This window comes from Cupressus sempervirens, chromosome 1 (genome assembly GCF_028749045.1).
Source record: "Cupressus sempervirens isolate cs-2001-9-10 chromosome 1, ASM2874904v1, whole genome shotgun sequence".
NCBI lineage: Eukaryota > Viridiplantae > Streptophyta > Pinopsida > Cupressales > Cupressaceae > Cupressus > Cupressus sempervirens.
The window spans coordinates 618,956,246-618,978,586 of record NC_143118.1 but is presented as its reverse complement, the minus strand read 5'-3'; the positions used below and the strand labels follow the sequence as shown (position 1 = coordinate 618,978,586).

The 22,341-nt window shown below is 36.1% G+C and overlaps 2 long non-coding RNA genes across 4 annotated transcripts in view; both read right to left on the bottom strand.

Moving 5' to 3' along the window:
• Positions 1-22,341, bottom strand: part of LOC149579431 (uncharacterized) — a 97,746-nt gene that overhangs the window by 57,883 nt on the left and 17,522 nt on the right. The window lies entirely within an intron of this gene.
• LOC149579432 (uncharacterized) lies at positions 629-22,239 on the bottom strand. Its single transcript, XR_016365039.1, has 3 exons — positions 22,085-22,239; positions 21,646-21,917; positions 629-1,323 (listed from the first exon to the last, which is right to left on the bottom strand). It is a non-coding gene; the product is annotated as an uncharacterized LOC149579432 (long non-coding RNA).

Below are 22,341 nucleotides of genomic sequence, written 5' to 3'. Positions count from 1 at the left end.
TTTCAGCATTTTCTTTTGAACTTGGAAATACTAGACTCAAAGAAGCCCATAGAAATCACTGTTAGGGAATCTATGTTCAAATTTTTGTTTTGTTAACTCTCTTCTATCCTTCTATTCATATTTTCTAATTTTGGTTTTTCTACAGCAAACTCATTTTCAATTTTTCAGCATTTTCTTTTGAACTTTAGAATACTATACTCAAAGAAGCCCATTGAAATCACTGTTTGGGAATCTATGTTCAAATTTTTGCTTTGTTAACTCTCTTCTATCTTTCTATTCACATTTTATAACTTTGGCCTTTCTATAGCAAACTCATTCTCAATTAAAATTAAATAAAATCCTCTCCAAACCAGACCAACTTGGCCAGAAAGTCTGTTGAGGTTTGACAGGACCTTGTAACTATGTTTTGCAGATCCCCTCTTGCTTTGATTGTCTATCTTTTGAAGAGTAGCTTCCATTATTATTGAAAGGCATCACATCACATAGACCTTTTCTGGTACTACAATTCCACTTAATCAAACATTAGTCCATTCATTATCTCTACTGCAAACACAACATCAAAATAAAAACCCAGATACAAAAGGGCGGTGCAACTACAGACCCAAACAAATTCATACAACCTTCAGTATAACCTAAAATTTGAAAACTATGTGGATTTCAAAAGATTTACCAGAAATTACCCAAAATAAAAGTTATGGCAATTGGGGTAATAAATATCTTTTCCAAGAAACCTTAAAAACAATAAAACAATAGCTGCAAAGTATAAAGACACCAATAATTATGCATTTGGACAACTGACAATATCCCCAGCTGCTACCTTATTACCAGTAATATCAACATTGCCAACCACACTCCAAGTATCAGACATGTCCATTCCAAATATTTTCAAGTACCTGGATGATTTTACCCGTGTTACTGACTCTTGCAAGGCATTGACCAGTCATATGATTTCGGGAATTACTACTGATGTCTCAACATAGCAACTAGTTTATATTGTAGAATTACGATTGATGTCTCAGTGCTAGAACATCCATCTCCACCAACTTCTAGGCCTCAGCATGTTCAATTTCAAGTCAAGACATGTGCCGGATCAATTCCTACAAGTCATCTGCACTCCCCTCCAACTTTCAATCAGGCATCCCAGGCCTCTTTCTGTTGCAAAACCTGCAGTGGTCTCTAAAGAGAAAACCTTGCATAATAACAAGATGGCTCTTGAAATTCTTGTAGCAGCGGTAAACATGATGGTCACCTATCCTTCTGTTCATCTTCTCTCTGCAGTTTGGTCTTTGAAATCTTTTGGATATGTTTTCAGTTACTTTTCAGCTGCATCATCATGTATACTTAATCTCTGAGATCTCATGAAACATTTGATGAACATTTTAAAATTTCCATTTACCATCCAATACAATATATAATGCAGATTTGATCAGCTAACTGATAAATGATAACCAATAACTGCTTATAGCAGTTAGGAATGTATTAACACCAACAATTCCACCCCTTAATAGTGTGACATCCCAATTTTTGACCTAATCTGAAATATAGCCATTGAGATTCACATGAAGTAAGTTGGCAGTTTAATTTGTTATAATCTGGCGAAATGGTAAGATAGTTAGTTGTTATGATTTCAAGTGAAGATAACAGGCTAGTTGATCGTTAATTACGAATTCATAGAATTGAGATGAAGATTAACCGTTATGATTATTTATGATTAAATAATTTATAATTTAATTACGGAGAAATTCCTTGCATAAAGCATGTTGAAGGGGTGGAAGCATTGTCAAAAAAAAATTTGGCAGGAGGGTCACCATCACTAGGCAGATGGGTAGAGTACCTAGCGACTTGGAATAGGATACATCTATTGAACCGCATGAGTTATTCAAATAAATTAGTAAAATAATTGGGTTAAAATATAAAACGTATCTCAAAGGATTTTAATTTATCTTTCATCATATTATTATAGTAAATATTTAAATTCGTGCATTTAAATATAAAAATGATTTGGCATCATTATAATTTAATAATTGGGGGCGAGGGCCCTAGCTCGGTTGACTAAATCTTCCCTGTTGCAGGGGGTTGGTCACGGGTTCTAGTCTCCTCCGTCCTCGTGGTACCGGTGGGCGTGTCGCGCCAATGCTACTGGTCACGTTAAAAAGTTTACCAGGCGCACTGCAGTTTATAAGGGGGTCGTGTTGCACCGATTCCTGCAGTCTAAAAAAATAAAAAATAAAAATTATAATTTAATAATTTAAATAATTGATGTTTTCAAGTACATATAGCATTATAATAATGTTCAAAATATAATAATGTTTGAATTATAATATTCGAACTATAATTTCGTACTTTTAACCAATTAACACTTGGCATGGAAATCGATTTAATTTTTGACAATTTGAATTGTATAATTTTTCAACTTTATTTTATTTTAAAATTCAATTTGATTGGCATTCTAATGGCTTCTTGTAACTGATGGTAGCTGAAGAGCCAAGCTGCTTCTTGTATTACAAAGTCTCATGATCGTATCAGACAATCCATTCTTCCTTCTTTATCATCAGTGGCTCACCATTCTCTACGTTTTATTCATAGAGTAGAGAAACCAGAAATAATTCCAACCTCATTCATAGTTCTTCCATTTTCCCATAACACTATCACGTCTCTGTAATCCGCAAGTTCTCAGCAAGGAGCAGAGTCTTCTTCCTGCTGCAGGGTTTAGAAGCAAACAAAGGCGTCACATAAGATAACCCATGACCGTGTTTCATTTCTTTATTTCCTTTCATATTGCTAAGTCTGACGTGAGTCGGGTTTGTCATAAGAATTGATCTCAAATATTGTTAGCCATGATAGTATAACTTTCCATAATGCTGTGACAGTCGAGTATCTTGTTGTGTAAAATCCAAATACTGAAACCAATATAATCACAGACCGATTCATGGTGGACAGTAATAGAATTCTAGTTCTTGGAACCCGTCATTATATCATAGATGTTTCTTCATTCATTAGTGTGTATCAATCATGTATATAAGAGATGAGAATGCAATGATAACTATGAGCAATTAAATGTAATACATTCATTCATACCATACAAGGATAGAAACAATATCATGATATCCAAACACCAAGGTATTCACCAGGCAATATAGGTGAAGAGGTGTTAAGCAATATGGTGGATATAAACTCGTGAGCACCTGCGAATCACCGGCACGGCAGCTTGAAATGGTGAGGAGGTGTAGAGAGTCTGCACAAACAACTCATGTGATTCTTGCTAAGTCCAATCTGATGCTTGTTTAATCTTTCTTTACTCTCTTTTCTCATTGTTATACCAAAAGTTAGTGCTCTGCTTTGTACGTTTACCTTTAATGATAGTTCATGATAGTACAATGTTAATTTTATTGTCCCATGTCTTTTACATATGAGTGCATCAATTTTTGTTAATGTCATGCTATGTAGGGTTGTCTAGATGATTTCCAACACCAGGGAAAGTATTGTAATTCTTGATTTGTTTTTCACTGAGTTTAATATTTATTTTCAGTCAGCACATAATGATAGTTCAGAGAAAGAATCAAATATGCTCCAACTCTTTTCTTTTCTAATTGGATATCCATCCTTAGCCGGCTAGGCATAATAGTTGAGAACTGTATATACTAGTTGTTGGTTTCCTGAAGTGCATAAGAGATCAATCTTCGAGTATCCTTGAGAATACATCATTTATGAATTCAAATATTAGTGTTTAAAAACTTGATTGTTTAAGTGAATCAACATCAATGCACATGCTACCACAATTTTCCAAACAAATCCAAAATACTATTAACACCAAGGAATTCATTGGCAGAGAAGCCATGAAATGGTGAAGAGGTGGAGTTAATCTGTAAGAACGCGGAAGAGAAATCAGTTATGATTAAATTAATTAATTAAACATTCAATTTTGAAATCTTTATAGAACATAATTATGTAATCACAGAGTGTGAAATGCTAGATGTATGGAATCTTCTTGAATAATTGTTAGAATCGTCTGCTCTAAGAATTCCGATTACCTGGGACTCATTTGGCTGTGTAGCCAAGGAGATGGGTGATGAGGTGAGAGAAAGGAATCATCAATAACATGAATCAGTATCAGTTATGAGAGAACAACGTTTATCATTTTAAATATGAATTAATTAATAGCTCATGCATGAATTGTAATCTTCTGCTGCCAAGTCGTATGGTGAGTTAAATACCAGGATGCCCAATGGATGGCAAGTTGGTCCCTGTCTATTCCAGGTAGGGAGGGCCTTTCTCGTTAGAGATCATGTGGGGATAAGGTTTGGTTCGAGGTTGGGTGGTTAAGCCCCTGACAATGTTTCACTTCTCCATAAGTTACAGGACATGCATCGGACAAAGATAAGTCATTCATTCAATTGGTTGTCAGAAACAGGTATTATCACTTTTATGATTAATATGCAAGAAGGTAAGATTAATTGAGTTATTCCACCGTTACACTTAGATGCAAGAGATAGGTTTTATGCATTGTTTTCATTCATATGAATATCGAATCTAAGTATATGTTCTAAACTTGAGTTACTGTCACAGTTAAGTAATCGGAAGGAAAGGAATCTAAAGGCCTAATTGATTGAGAGATGACTGGAACCCTAAATGATACAGTGGTATCGAAAGCCCTAATTGAATCCATGGTATCATAAGCCCTAATTGAATCCGTGGTATTGGAAACCCTAATTAAATCCATGGTATCGGAAGCCCTATTTGAATCAGTGATATCGAAAGCCCTAAAAGATTCCAATGGTAATTGATGCCCTAATGATTACAGTGGTAAGTGATGCCCTAATTTTTATATAGTGGTATTTAATGATAATCGTCATTTGATTTTGATTTAACAATATTGGATCGAAATCGTTTTGTGGTATTCTTAAAGAGGTATTTGTGGACTAACCAAAGGGGTTGCAGAAGCAGCCCTAGTTTTGATTTTGACCTCAGCTTCCATGGTATGTGGATTTCAATTTTTGTAGTAATCTCATTTGATGGTGTTTCAAGTTTTTAATTAAGAAATTATGTTCAACTGATTTTAATTGTCAATCCCTTTTCATATGATCAAAACTGATTTAACTGACTTCCTATGAAATTGAAGTGATAACTGTTTTTCTTGAGTATGATATTTGTTAATTAAGACCCAGGAAAACAGGATGTTACAAATAGATTGATCCTAAAGACATCAAATCCACCTTAGGGAACCCCCATTAAGGTTTACAAAGCAAAACATGCTGAACACATATTTTGAGAAAAAAGATTTTCTGAAGTAGCAGACCTTGAACCAAACAACGCTCCATCAAGTTGTCTTATGACCCTCATAAAGGTATAGCTTCGAGTTGTGTTCTTGAACCACAAAGTCATGAATTATTCAACAATGATCCCTAAGAGATGCGATTGATCTCTATCACTGTCTAGTAACCGCGAAAGGGTATAATTCTCGATCATCTACTTTGAAGCTTGATCGACAGCAATTCATACTAAGCACAATATCAAGTCCCAAACCTGTCCCCAAAATGAAGCTTTACAAAACATATTTTCTTCACATTTGTCAACATCAAAAAGGAAAATAAAGCAAAAAACCAAAAATGCTTCCCATGCAAAGCACCATCTGAAAGCGAGACGCTGACTTGAGATGATGGAAGTTCCTCCATCCTCCAATGCTGCCAACCTCCAAAGTTTAGCATCATCAAGAATCTATTCCATATAAAGATGAAGGATTTGGTTCACCAACCAAGGTATCTTGACCCTTACTTAAGTCTTAAACCTAAGTTAGCACAATCTGAATTCTTTGTCCCAACTAGGGTAGTTTCGCCATTCTTCAACATATCAATAATGTTTTTGTTTTGTTGTCACATCCTTATGATCATTGTATGAACATCCTTATAAACTCTTCGTGTAATCAATTATAGTAATTATCAAAGCATTTATACGTTATCCAATGAAAACTCTTTCACTTATCAAGAACATTCCATCTTTTGTTTCCTCATCTTTCTTTATAACAAAGTGCTTCAAAGGTGCTACCGTAATATCACATGAACCTCGAATAATACAAGGATTAATACTCCAAACTAAAAGGTAATATTTTCCTACCTTTGTATAAAATGTGGCAACCTTAGTGACATGAGTTGGAGCCAATTCAAGGATTTCAACTATATTGTTTGTGATCATGGCCAAAATGTAGAATGGTTACCAACTAGAATAATAAAGCATACATTCAATCATACTAGAATCAACAAGAATTTAACACCAATATCAGAAGTACTAAAGTTGGCAAGGGAAACCAGTATATTGTATTGATTACCAAAACACACAAGTACATCATTCATATCCTACGGTTCTTAAATAAAGGTCGGTTGGTTAGGAAGACAACTGACACGTCCCCTCATTAACAACTAACTCACTCAAACAAACTATCTTTAATTACAAAAATTTTCTTATTAGGCCCTACATCTTTCCCATCCAAAAAAAGAAGAAGTCTGGAAGATGACTACCCAACAAAAACCAAAAGGAAACTATACTTCAAGTAGGGTAGGAAGACGTCCCTGGACTGGAAGCCTGTTCATAGATACGTCATAACTCTCACTCCGCAACAATATGCTTAGCTCGATCTCCTTGAAGAAAGTGCAAGGCCTCCAATCTATCTTTCTCAACGACTAACAATTTGGCTTCCAAAGTCAGCTCCTTTCCTTCTTTCAATCTTCTTGTCAAATCATTTTCCTATTGCAATGCTAGGAAGGTGCCTTGAAATGCTTCCTCCATCCGAGCCACTAATTGTATGAGAAGTGGTTGCTCATGTGTAGTGGGTACAATATGTCCACTCTCCCATACTATCGTTGCCTGGTCATGCCTAACTCTACTCTACATAAGTAAACTCTCGTCTATATAGCAATCGGTCTATATAAATGCCACTAGTAACTGCTACTCCAATGATGGATTCTAAGTTTTGCTCCTGAGCCTATCTAATGATCTCCTTAATGGCCCGCTCCATGACCTATAACTCTTTAAGGAGGTTTTCAACTTTTTCCTCAAATGAAAGTGTTGTCATTCATGCTTCTATTGGTTCCAAGAGCTCCTCTTGATTTTCCATGTGGTCCTCTATCTCCATTTCCAAGGGTGTTGGTGAAGGGGGAGGTATGATTTCAAATTTTCCCAGCAAATTACCTACCTATACCAACAATGTGTACTCCTATTGTGCTACTAGCATACCTGAACTTGTTCGCTCTATGGACTTCTCATCGTGAACTTCCTTCTTGCCAGTAGATTGAACCAAAAAGGCAATTGGTTGAGCCACCTCGATGCCTTCTGGTGTTGCCAATCTAACACTACATGTAGCCTTCCTATGGCACCAAAGATCTATCGTATTAGTCTGAGACAACTAACTAGGAGCAACAAAGTTCACTAGAATGGTAATGTGTTTTGCAACCCATTGAGGAAGTAACTATCCACTTGCTTGCATCCACTCTTCCTTACTACGGGCTTCTTCAACATCCTCGATACTCACGTCTATACCAACACCCTCTATACCAGCACCCTCCAGACCAATCTTTGTACCAACACCTTATGTACCAATCTTCTTCGTACTAGCACCTTCTGTACTAGTCTTCTCTATACTAGTATCCTCCCTACCAAGGGTACATACTGCTTTAAAATGGCCAATCTTATGGCCTACTTCCTCTACTTTCTCCTACGTACGGCCAACCATCGTATGGTTATCCCCAATTTGGTTCTCATGGGTTTCTATGTACTCAAGAATGGCTTGTGGCAAGGGACGTCCATCTATAGCTAAATATGTGACTTCACCAGGTGTGCCCTTGAGATGCCTTAGCCGAAATTCCTCTTTGTCTGAGACATCTGAAAAAGATGCTCCTGTACTTTTTTCTTCTTCCTCCCAACATCGATCTTCTCTATCTGTGATTTGTGTTTGAATAGGAGTGTTAGGTATTACCATTTGCTCAAGGGCTACTTGTGTTCGAACTTCTTCCAAGAATTATGGCATGATGGGGCATGTAGAAAGCTTTATGTTTTAACTGCAAAATTTCCCTCAACCATTCTGACAAGATTCTATGCCCAATTGTAAACCCTTCCCATATTCAATCCATTTACTATGGGTAGCATCCAAATGACAATATCAAACGTGTGGCTTAACAATCAATTTGCTCTTTACTAGCAATGCAACTCCACTCATCATTGACTATGAATATTTTCTTCAGCCTACGGCTATTATTCTTACTAAGGATGTTGTCCCATTCTTGCTTGGAAAGATCATTCCTGCACATTAGTCGAAGCCAATTCTCTTTTTCTTCCATAGTCATCTTTGCGGTTTTTGTTGCATTGTGCCCTTTGTTGGGAACCCCAAACACTTTATTTATCTCTTTTGGAGAATATGAAATAGTGGGGATTTGCTGAAAATATTGAATTATAGACTTATGCCCCTTCTTGTCATATCCAACAACCATGGTTCGCAACACAAGGTCAAATTCCTTTAAGTAAAAAATGGGCATAAAAATATTTTATCTAGCTCTACTTTTTGTAATGCCTCCTTGAGTATATGGTTCTCCTCCATATTCTCCCACCATGTCCAGCACTCGCTCCCTGCTACACTTTTGAATGTGATATTGGCAGCCTTAATCCCTTCTACATTTTTCCCTTTGTACTTCTTGTTGGCCATTTTCTGCACCTTTTTCAAGTACAAGATTGTCTTTCTTTGAATAAATCACTAGCCCTCTACTTAGATTTTCAATACTTGTCTTTACAATCTTGTGAGTATTGTTAATTGTGCTTGTGCCTTTACCCCTTACACCATTTCATCCCCCAAACTGTTAGTAACCATATGTCTAGAGTATAGCTTAATAATCTTCTTGATGTCGTACTTGTACAATTCCTCCTTTACTGCATCATGGTTAGTACGGCGATCAGCCTTTATGGTTTTGTATGAATTGGAAGACATTGCTTGTACACCAACTTCCCTAGCTCATATGGTTGTATGCCAACCCCTACGTACTCGTACGACTATGGTAGACTTTGTTCCGAAATTCTTTCATACTTGTATTCCAATGGCAGCCTCTGTATGACACCCTACCTGTACTTGAAGCCCAATCGCAGCCCTTGTATGGATTCTAGTGCTCATACATTTTCCACGTACTTGCCTAGTCGTTACTTGTTCTTTACTTCTTCTCCCTGTCTTTCGTACTTCAATCTGGACTCTTAACCCTACGTACAAAGAATGTTATCCACCGTGCTACAACTTTCTTTGCCTTTTGTACTCGTACACAAATGCTTCGCACTGCAACTTTCCCACGAGCAGTCTTTCATACACATACCCTAATGTTATTTCTTCTTGCTCCCCTTCTATGTAAGTTAAGTCTCAGTTGATGTAATGTTTCCCTGTCCTTGGAGCGCAATTTATATAATGTGCCAAGGTGAAGGTTTCTTATATTCGCTTTAGTGTTTTCTTTTAATTTTTTTCCTTTCATTTCATCTTCCTTTATGCATATACAATAGGTAGAAAGACTCCCCCCTTGTCTTATAGTGTTTCAATTTAGACGCGTTGACTAGGTGTTTTATGGAATTATTATCCAAAGTTGACAATTTCATTGCTCGGTCTTCTCTTACTTCCATTATCTTGTATGGACCCAACCATCATACTTTGAATTTGCCCGACTTATTTCATTCTTCCCGCTGTATTCGAGTACCAATTGCCCTGGTTGAAACTTTATTTTCTTCAAATGTTCATCATGCCATAATTTCCACCTCCGTTGTGCCACTTCAATAGCTCATTGTCCTTCTTTCGTCTAGTTTTATCAAGGCCTTGAGTCTTTCACTTAGACTCTCCATATCCCCTAACTTGTATGCAATTGTTATTCTTAGGTTGGGTACAACATATTCCACTTGCATCCCAACCTCCTACTCGTAAATTAAGTGAAACGGGGTTTGCCCAGTGGTGGCCTTGTATGTAACCCTATAGGCCTATAAGACTATTAGAAGCCTTTCCTCCCAATCTTCCTTTTCCACTCCACATGTCTTGTACAAAATGGTTACCAATATTTTATTCATAGCTTCTACCTAACCATTTGCCCTAGGGTAGTACGGACTAGAAAAAGAATGGCAAATATTGTACTCACTTGTGATTGTCTTGATTGCCTAGTTTACAAAGTGTACTCCTTTGTCACTTCTTCTGTACTCAGTGTTGTATTGTTAGGGAGTACTCTCGCCTCTACCCACTTTGTGAGGTACTATGTGGCCACTACTACATACCTACATCTGTAGTTACTGTTGGCAGGCAAGGACCCCACAAAGTCCAATCCCCAACGTTAAAATAATTCCTGTGGCTACAAAGGAAAAAGTGGTATGAAATCTTTTTTTAGGGGCTTGCCTGCCCTTTGACATGTGTCACAACTGAGAACCCATTCCCCAGCATCAGCATGAAGTGTTGGCCACCAAAGTCCTACAAGGAATACCTTCCAAGCTGTTGCATCTAGTCCCATATGTCCTCCCACTAGACGACCCTTATAGGATTCTCTTAGTTTTCGAGAATCTCCTCCATCACACATCTCCTTAGCACCCCATCAAGCCCCATCTTATACAATAACCCATTAATAAGCTGTCATGTTTTACTTTTCAATGTAGTTTTTCTCCTATCTTGGAGAAAAATTCTTTTGAAAGTACAAACTATGATTTTGAAAGTAAGTTCTTGGAGAAGGATCAACTATCTACTTGTCCTTCCTTGGATAATAAGTTTGTTATCTAGATACAAGAGTGTTTGATGATCCATAAAAAATGTTAAAGGCGTAACTAGTAGGTAATGTCTAAACTTTTGAACTGCATAGACCACACCTAGTGTTTCTCTCTCTGTGGTACCATAATTTTGTTTTTCTTTTGAAAGCAGCCTGCTAGCAAAGTACGCCAAGTGGTTCAACCCTTCCTTTTGAGTTTATGCCAAAGTGGCGCCTATTGCATAATTAGATGTGTCCACATGGACATGAAATTCCTTGTTCTAGTCAGAATATATGAGGATTGGAGTTCCTACTAGTCTCTTCTTCAATTTTTGAAAGGCCTCCTATTGGTCTTTTTCTCATACAAAATTTCTCTCCTTTTTTAGTTAGTTTCTCCAATGGTAGGGATGCCTCTGCAAATCCTTTTATAAACCTCATGTAGTATCCAACGTGTCCTAAAAATGATTGACACCAGTTATATCCATGGAAGCTTCTTGTTAAAGTGTAGCTTCAGTAGAAGTGAAGTACATAACATGTTAAGCATATGAGTCTGTGATTGCTACATTCACTTATAAATACATGTGTGTACAAACACACACACACACACACACACACACACACACACACACACACACACACACACACAGTAATTGTTCCTTATTATTGTTATATATATCTTGATAACTCTCATATACTTACATTTATCGTTCTATTATATTTATACACACACACACACACACATATATATGAAATGGTAAATATCATAATCATATAAGACAAAGTCATTTATTGGGCTTGTTTAGTTATGTTACTATCGGTCATTCTAATTATATTCATGGCTCCGTAGGGCCATGACCTTGCGTGGCCTTTGGCCACGTAGAGTCATGTCTCTACGGGGACATGAGACTCTTCATTATTCTATTTAATAGAGATCAGTCACTGCTGGGTAAAACATCAATCAATGACAATGCATTAAATACCAACAATGATCAAAACAAGTTGCAAGTAATTCAGTTTTATTTTAGTTGGATGGTATAATATGCAGACTGGTAATATAAGGTAATACAGATTGTTTTTATATTCAAATAAGAATATCATTGACACATATAGATAACTGAAATCTGAATCAAGAATTCTGTTTTAAGTAAAACAAAAGAAGATTTAAATATTCATCTATCAGAGATCCTTAAAACTTGAAGAGGCTGCAAACTTTGCTTCATGGAAGATTCGAGTAACGATCATTCTATAAGAGATGGAATTAGAAGAATATATAGAGACAAATAAACTGATACCAGAAAATGATCCAAACAAAACAACATGGAAAAGACACAACAATGAAGCCATTAAGATTATCATAGATTTTGTGAAGGATCACATTCTCCCCTCTATATCAAGTCTTAAGAGAGCTTTTTGAGATGTTTTCCACAATTAAGAATACTTTCGAAATTAATAACACTAGTTGATTGCTAACATTGAAGCAAGATCTACTATACATCTAAAATAAACAATGGAGAATCAATTACGTCTTATTTTTTAAGAATTTCAAAGTTGAAAGATCAACTTGAGACTATTGGAAATCAAGTAGATGACAAAGAACTTAGCATTATAGCCTTAAAAGGACTACCACTATCTTGGAAAACTTTTATATGTGGTCTAAGTTCTTGACAGGGGTCTTCCTAAATTTGAACTACTTAAAAACGAATGTACTCAAGAAGTGTCAAGATTAGTTTCTAGAAGAATCAGTTTAAATCAAGAGGGAGACATTCAAGCTCTTCAAGCCAATACCAACAGTTAAGGAAAGAAAGATAAATTCAAATGAAATAGAAAGGAATTCAACAAATCATACAAGAAACGAGATGGGTCAAAAGTACAATGCTTCGAATGTGACAAATTTGGTCACACCCATAACTTCTGCCCAAAATGAAAGAAAATTCAAGCAGCTCTAGCAGAAATCAAAGATGAAAATTACACATTCTATCTAGCACTCTCAAGTGAATTAAACTCCAACAAAAACACATGGATTATAGATAGTGGAGCATCACAGCATATCATGGGCTTTAGAGATAAATTTGAAAGCTTTGAAGGATACTCCTCTGAAGAAGTAACCGTTGGAGACACTTCTACACATTTGGTATTACTCTTCAACTTAAGAACGTTTAGTTTGTACCTAGCATAAAAAGAATTTAGTCTCCATCTCCGATCTTGCTGACCAAGGGTATCGAATCACCTTTCACAAAGATAAAGTACTATCTTGGCCAAAGAATTCAAAAAAAAGAAAGCTATATCCATTGGATTTAGAGATGGAAGTTTATATAAACTTTGTAATCGGCAAAATTTATCTCCAAATCATGAAGCATCAAACACAAATGAAATATGGCATAGAAGACGAGGTCACCTTCATTTTCATGCCTTATCATCTATAGGAAAAATAGTAACAAGGTTACCTAGTCTTAAACGTGATCATTTAGGCATTGGCAAAGGATGTGCCCTAGGAAAAATAATAACAGGGTTACCTAGTCTTAAACCTCATCATTTACGCATTTGCAAAGGATGTGCCCTAGGTAAAAACACTAAAGGGTCCTTTCCTAAAAGTGAACACAAATCAAATTTTGAATTTGAACTCATTCATACTAATCATTTTGGTTCTATGTCTGTACCCTCCCTAAATGGATGTCTCTACTATGTGATCTTTATAGATGACTATTCTAGGACAACTTGGATTTACTTCCTTAAACAAAATGAATCAATTAAAGTGGTATCCAAATTCAAAGAATTCAAAGCCCTAGTTGAAAACTAGTCTAGACAAAAAATCAAAACCCTAAGATCAGATAATGGAGGTGAATACATCTGAGAAATTTTTAAAGACTTCTGCATTTATGTTGGGATTAAGAGGGAGTTTTTTGTACCATATAATCCTCAACAGAATGGTGTTGCCGAACAGAAAAATAGACCCATTATTGAATCAGCCAGAGCTATGATGCATGATCAAAATTTTCGTACCTCTATTTGGGTTGACGCTTTTAATACTATGGTTTATATTCAAAATAGATCACTCAATATTGGAAAATACAACTCCCGAAGAAGTATTTATAGGCAACAAACCAGACTTAAGCCACCTAAGAATATTTGGGTGTCCTGTTTATATTCATATTTCTAAAGAAAAGAGAACCAAATTAGAACCATCAGGAAAGAAGGGTATACTCATCAGATACAATGAATCAACCAAGGGCTACAGGATCTTTGTACCTGGACAAAGAACCATTGAAATTAGTAGAGATGTAAAATTAGAAGAGAACGTGGCCTTGAATCTTTCCAAAAACATTGATGAATCATACTCCGAACATACTACTGAACTAGATGAGAATCCTTCAATAGAGAATGAGAGGGAGAATGATACATATCATATTACACCTATCCCAGATTCAAAGAATACTGAAAATCCTACGAGTAAAAAGAGACCACTTTGGGCTAGAAAAATGATAGAAGAAAATCATATAGAACCTAATGAAGTAGTCATAGAAAACAAGAGAACAAGGAATCATTAATGCTATGTGGCACTATTATCTAAACTCGTCAAAACAAAGCCTACAAATGTCAAAGAAGCTTTAACAAGCAAATCTTAGAAAGATGCAATGCTTGAAGAATATCAATCCATACAAAAAAATGATGTGTAGGATGTTGTACCTAGACCCAAAAATAAATTGTCTCTTCTAAATGGCTATACAAAATCAAGCATGCACCAGATGGCGACATTGAAAAATACAAAGCCAAATTTGTAACTCACGGATTCTCGCAAAAGGAAGGAATAGATTACGAAGAAACATTTGCTCCAGTCACCAAGTACACATTTGTTAGGACTATCATAGCAATTGCAGCATCCAAAGGATGAAAGATACAACACATGGATATCAAAACAACATTTTTAAATGGTGAAATTGAAGAAGTATATATTGAGCAACTAGAAGGATTCATCACTCATGACAAAAATTATCACATATGTAAACTAAAGAAAGCACTATATGGTCTTAAACAAGCACCCACGACATGGTACGAAAGAATAGACAACTATCTCTCAAAATTAGGGTATTCCAAGAATGAAGTTGATCCAAACATATACTTCAAAATAAATGGAGATGATATGATTATTCTCGTATCGTGTGTTGATGATTTAGTAATAACAAGTGAAGAACATCTTATAGCTAAATGCAAATAGGAACTAACAACAGAATTCGACATGAAAGACCTAAGACTTCTTCATTACTTCCTAAGCCTAGAAGTCTAGCAAAAGGAGAACTACATTTTCTTAAATCAAGGAAAATAAATTGTTGATATTTTAACTATATTTGGAATGATGGATTGTAAACCAGTAACTTCTCTTATGGAAGCTAATTTGCATAAACTAAAGAATAACGGATTTGAATCTGAACTTACTAATACTACTTAGTACAGGCAGATTATCAGGTCACTGATGTACTTGGTCAACACTCGTCCTAATATATGTTATACAACTAATACATTAAGTCAATTCATGTGTGAACCAAAGAAGATACACCTTATGGCAGCTAAGCACATCTTATGATACTTAAAAGGTTCGCTTGGTATGGGACTCAAATATAATCAAGTTGAAATCAATCTTCATGGATATTCAGATTTTGATTGGGTAGGCAGCTCTACTAATCGTAACAGTACCACAAAATGTTGTTTCAGTCTTGGGTTAGCCATGATTTCTTGGTTTAGCAGAAAACAATTATCAATTGCCTTAAGTTCCACTGAAGCAGAACATAGCTTCTTCCATGGGAGCTAGAGAAGTAGTATGGTTGAAAAAGTTGCTAGTTGGATTATTCAAGAAACCTTTGAAACCTACAATCTTCCACTACAATAATCAAGGTTGTATAAGGCTTTCGGCTAATCTCGTCTTTCACAATCGATCTAAGCATATTGAGATACCTTATCACTACATTACAGATATGGTAGATCGAGATGTTATCAAATTAGAGTACATTAGTACAAATGAGCAAACAGCAGATGTCCTAACCAAACCTCTTGCCAATTTCAAATTGAAATATTTCAAAGGAAAACTTGGTATGATTAAATTGTAACTATAAATATTGAAATAAAGTTTCAATTATGTTATATGTGTGTTTATGCTACTATTTCATAGTTGCATAAATATGTAATGAAAGGTGATGATCTTTCATTGACATATATATTTAGAAGGTAATCATAGTAAGGTGACGATCTTGAAAATGGTAAGCCTGTTATCATGACAGATTATGTTGTTGTTATGGATATCCGGAAGTTAGTGATAATGAACGTGTTATGATTAGACTACATTTAATTGTTGTTGTGGAGTGTCGAAGATCATAATACTTGTCATGATAGAGTTCATGATATTGTGATTACAGTTATTTGACGAGTCACTATCTCAACGAGGACATAAGACTCTTCATTATTCCATTTAATGGAGATCAATCACTACTGTGTAAAACATCAATCAATGGCAATGTATTCAATACCAACAGTGATTGGAACAAGTTGCCAGTAATTCATTTTTATTCCAGTTACATAGTATAATACGTAGATTGGTAATATAAGGTAATACAGATTGTTTATGTATTCAAATAAGAATATCATCGACATATATAGATGACTTAAGTCTGAATCAAGCATTCTATTTTAAGCAAAATAGAAAAAGATTTAAATATTCATCTATCAGAGATCCTTAAAAATTTTACACTTCCATATTTGCAACGACTCTAGCTTTGTCAAAATTTGTTTTCAACCTTCTTTACATACTATGTCCAAGAAGCCTGCCTTGAGGGACCATGAATCTGCATTTCTTTGGTTTAATGCCAGCCTAGCCCTATGGCATTGTTCCATGCATTCTCCTAACACCTTCAAGTGGTGTTCCTTCGTGCTGTAGCTCGACCAATCATCTAGAAAGGCCTTGAAATTTCCTACTAACACCCCCTCAAAGATGTACAAAATAGTCCTTTAAAATGTGGTCGATGCATTACACAAGCCAAATGCCATCCTATTGTAAGCATTTACCCCATCCTCGACTACGAAGGTGGTTTTTCAGTTTATCTTCTTCGGCAATGCTGATTTGGTTGTACCCCTGAAAAACCCATCCATAAAGGACTACATCTCATGTTCGGCCACCTCTTCTAGGATATTGTCCATGAAAGGGATGGCTAAGGGGTCTTTTATGGTTAGTGCATTCAAGTAACTGAAGTCTATGAAGATCCGAATTTGATTTCCATCCATTTTCAAGAATATAACAATGGGAGACACCCACTCGCTAGTATGCACTTTGAATATTATGCCTACATCTAGCATCTTTGTGATCTCCTCCTGAACTTTAGCCGCATAATTCTTATTCTAAAAGGTCTCTTGTGTATTGGTCTTGCTCCCAATACTAAGGGTATTCGATGGATGCACAGTTATGGTGGCACTCCTTTTAAGTCCTTTTACATCCAACCAAACACGTCCTTATACTCGAGAAATATTCTGAATGCTATCGCTTTTGATACAATATCTTAGTCCTTTCCTATAAAAATCTCCTTTGGTTGGTACTTTTCGCCTAAATTTAACTTCTATAGCTTAGCCTCCTCATACTCTATTCTTTTATCCTTATGGAATGTGTGTGTCGAGGTATCATCAATTGAGGTCGTACCTTCTATGTGCTCCTTGTAACACCCTAGATAGCCCTCCTCAAGTTTCGTCTCTTGAATCTGCAACATATTACACTCTGATTGAAACAATTCATAATCCCTCATTTGCCAATGACACAGGTCGTTGAGGGAACTTGTTTCTGATGCAGAGCCTCACCTTGGAAAACTCAAGCGGAAAATAGTCACTCAACCGAGTTGCTTCAAGGGGCACATGCACCTTCCAAGATCAAACTAAAACCAAACTCGACACTTGACTAACTGGTTCTCTGCATACATATTTAAAATGAGAACTTGTGACATGAACTTCATGGATGATTAAAAACTCCTGCAGACTGTTAAGAAACTGAATTTTTCAATACCCAGTAAAAATTGAGATGCGACAGGAACTTTCATAGCCTCCTGTCGCACCATTTTTCTGCACTAACTCAATAAAATCCGACCCGACTTTTCTGCAATCTGTTTGACATACTTTTTCGGGAGAAGAAAACTTGACATAACTCCGACCAAAGACCGAATACCAAAAGCATTTACTCATATTTAATCTACACCATCTTTTCTTCTTGCTTGAATTTAAAACTTGGGCACAAACCGACCACCGATCGAGAAATGTTTAGGAACTTACAACTGCACATTCTATGTATATAGAAACAATCTTTCCCTTTATCACATATCATGAATATATGAAATATTCAATCGACTCACAGACATAAACCCGCGCGACTGCATGTATCCATAACCAAGATAACAGAAAGGAATAAAAAGAAAACACACACCATATACATACTCTTCTGCAATCTCAGAACCAATCGCAGAGAATTGAATAAATCTTCATCAACAAAAACGACTCTCAAAACCACGTTTACAATATCACAAGTTGATTCCTCTATAATGGAATTCAAAAATTCTACAGTTTTGAATGATTTCAAGATAAACGAATTACATACGATTTGCAAACATTAGAACACTCGAGAGTATACAGAATATCGGCTTTCAAAACTGGAAAGCAAAAGTAAAAATCACACTTCATGCTGAAAATGTAGAAAATCAACACAAAACATGAAACTTTTTATTCCCTTCATATTCAATCCCCCTCTTGTTACATAAAACTAGCTTTTTAAAACCACTTTCCTCTCCATCGAGTAGGGAGATGAAACGTCTGCACATGCAAAAGCAGGGAGCTGTTTTGCAAATTATGAATATTCCTAAAACTGTTGCCAACTTTCCAGCTGTTGTTATCGACTTTAGCTGGCTTAATCAGTAAATAGACACAAAATACTTAAATAAAAATCGACTCAACATAAAACTGAAATTACTTTGTCCTAAGTGGCTATAATTGGAGAGCTTATATGATTGCTATTTCATTTATGCCACCACATCGTAGGACATTATTACAAACATCAAAATTTAAACACACTTTAAAACATAACATTAAATTTCTGCACAACTTCCTTTCGCATTTTCCACCATGTTACTTCCTGTAGCATTTTTTTGATCTGGCACTGCAACAGTTTCATCTTCTAAAAATTCTCATAGCCATAAGATGCCCTCTTCATCTAGCTCGATTCCATTGCCCTCCTCTCCCTCGGCTTCTGAATCTGAAGCAAGCTCTTGACTTACCAATTGGCTCCTTAAGTCAATTATGTATTTTTGACCATCTACTTCAAGAGTATTTTTCTTCCAGTTGTGATTTGTCTTTGCTGAGATTAACCACGGTCTCCCCAATAATGCATCGTACCCCTTCTTCTCTAGGGCAATTACTACAAAATCCAAAAAAAGGTCAAGTCCCAATCACCACTTTTTGTCCCATTAAGGTTCCAATGAGCTTTGGGTGGCCAAAGGGTTGGTTTCCCAAGAGCCTTCCAAGTTTCTTCAAGAAGGACATTAACACCTGAACCTTCATCAATGGTATTGGTCAATTTGCATCCCATAATCTCCATCTCCACCATCGCAAGTGTCCTTCCCATTCCTGTGGTAAATACAAAGCTATTGTCTTTACTTGTTCTTACTTCCTCCTTCAATGGTTCTTCCTTAGTACTATTTTTGTGTGCTATTGCCACTCTTAATTGCAGTAGGATCTCCAACAGGTCTCCAATCTTTACTAGTACAACAGTCTCCAAAACTTGCTTCATGATGTTAGTTTCCAAGATGGGCTTGGTGGAGCAAATTTTAAGAGTACTTACCTTTCCTTCCTTATCCATTATCTCTTGGATCTCCCTACTTGCTTCGTCCAACCTCTCCTTTTTTGCGCTCATCTCAAGGTATGTGAGTTTTGTGGCTTGCATACAAGTGATATGCAGTACTTCCTCTTTTGGTTCCACCACCTCCAACATTTTCACACTCTTATGTTTGGAGCAGTTGGCATCCTCATGATTATCGAGTCCACACCATTTGTAGAGCATCCCCCCACTCTATTCTCCACTCTGACCGTTACAAGAAAAGTGTCTGCATTTGTTACACCTCCTACATTGTATCATGGATTGTCTTTTGGAGTCATACTAAATTTGTTTCCTTGGTGTGTTGTTATCACTATTATTGTTGTTACCCCTCCTGTTATTTTGGTACCCTCCAAGTGATGCTTTCATGTTTGTGTTGCATGGGGGGGTAGAGGGAGGTGTGGATGGTTCCCCTTCAATAGAAAATACTTGGGCATTGCATTCTTTTAAATTGTAGGGACAATCCTTAATGGAACATCCCATTACCTGACATATGTTGCAAAATGCCTTCCTAGGGCAAGTGTTCACTGTGTCCCTCATTTTCACAGTTTGTACACCATAGTCCTTTTCCTTCTCTTTTCTCTTCCTTGCGTCCTGTTATTTCCTTCATCATCCTCATCATGTCTTTCTGTGATGCTTGTATGGTTTTAGATTCATCCTCACTTTCTTTAGAACTCTCACTTTCGCTTTTGTGCCTCCTTCCTTTAGAAGTCTTGTTTTCACTCTCTATATCCATCATGCACGTACATGCCGCAGCAAATAATGATGGTGGAACAATTCTCATTTTACTTCATAGGGACTGAATTAATCCTTCAATAAACCATCTTTTCTTTAGCCCATCTACGGGTTTGTTATCCAATTTCCCTATCAACTCCTTCAGTCTCCTACTATATGCTCTTACAGATTCATTTTTTCCATGTCTTGTGTTGTACATCTCTATTACGATCTCATCATCGTCCCGTAAGAGTCGGAAATCCTCCTCAAAGGCCATGCATGGATCCCTCCATGTGGCCTTCCCAGCCTCCAAATCTGTGTACCAATCAATAGCCATACCCCGTAAAGTGGTAAGAAATGCCTTTGGCCATTCATTCGTGTCATTTTCTCCATTCAATTGCCATATTGTTATACAGGTTTTACAATGCCTTGCAAGATCTTCTGTTCCATCTCTTGCGAACCTTGGGAGTTTTTGTTTTTTTATAGCCATCCCTTTCTTGCTCCTCCTTTGACAGTTCCCTCCTACTCGGACTTCGTTCCCTCCTACTAGGAGGGTTTCTTGAATGCTTGGTTTGGAGACATCTCCTGCTCCCCCTAGCTCCTCTTCACCATGACTAGAGTTCTATACCTGAGTATAATGGTATTCCCTAGATATCAGTATTATAATTCGAACATTATTATAATGTACAACTAATAAATTACTAAATGATAATGGTGCGAAATCATTTTATATTTAAATGCACGTAATTAAATAGTTATTAAAAATAATATGACAAAAGATAAATTAAAATCCTTTAAGATATGTTTTATATTTTAACTCAATTATTTTTAATTAAATTATTTATTTAAATAACTCATGCAGTTCCACAGATGTATCCTATTACAAATCGCTCGGTCCTCTACCTATCTACCCAGTAATGGTGATGCTCTGCCTAATTCTTTTCTGACAATGCTTCCACCCCTTCGACATGCTCCCTACAAGAAATTTCTCCGTAGTTAAATTATAAATTATATAATCATAAATAATCATAACAGTTAACCTTTCATCTTAATTCCATGAATTTGTGATTAACAATCAACTAACATGTCATCTTCACTTGAAATCATAACGACCAACTATCTTACCATTTCGCCAGATTATATCAAATTAAATTGCCAACTGACTTCATGCGAACCTCAATGGCTATATTTCAAGCTAGGTCAAAAATTGAGATGTAACATACCATTCCCCTTGTGGTTCATCATCCTCGATGAACTTGAAATTGCAATGAACATTATAAAGGAGTATTTTAAAATTGGAATGTAACGTACCATTCCCCTTGTGGTTCATCGTCCTCGATGATATCTGCAAATTAGACACTAAAAGAATATTCCAAATACAAGATATAACATTGTGATATCATTTCTTTTCTCAATTGGGTCAGAATGAAAATCATAATCGAAACTCAAGATCCATTTTTATTTTAAAGTTTCGAAGAAGATACTTGCATGGTAACATAAAATTAAACACGTGCTCACCTGAGTTCTCTTTACTGTACTTGTGATTTTCTTAGCATCTTTTGAGTTGATTCTATTTCATGTTCCTGTCATACTCATGTAGGCACTCACCATATCATTAGTTTGATTCCATACTGATATCTTCATTTAAGAGAATTTTTAGGGTTCAATGACTGAAAATAAGATAAGTATTCAAAATTGAAATTCTTCAACTAGCAAGTTCTTGATCTTAATTTAAATCACTTATACATACCATTTGGCATAAGGCACTTATTAATGGGTAGTTTGTCCTAATAAACTTACAAATCACCTGAAAAAGATTATTAGATCCATGTTTTTCCATTGTAACCTCGGCCTTCATGCCCAACATCTTATTAGAATAATCATCTTATGATAGGATATCTCCAAAACAATATACAACAGCTCAATATGTAAAGTCAACATCGCATGTGTATTATACATGTATAACAATTTGTCAAAGGGTAAAAACATGATATACTATGCAAGATC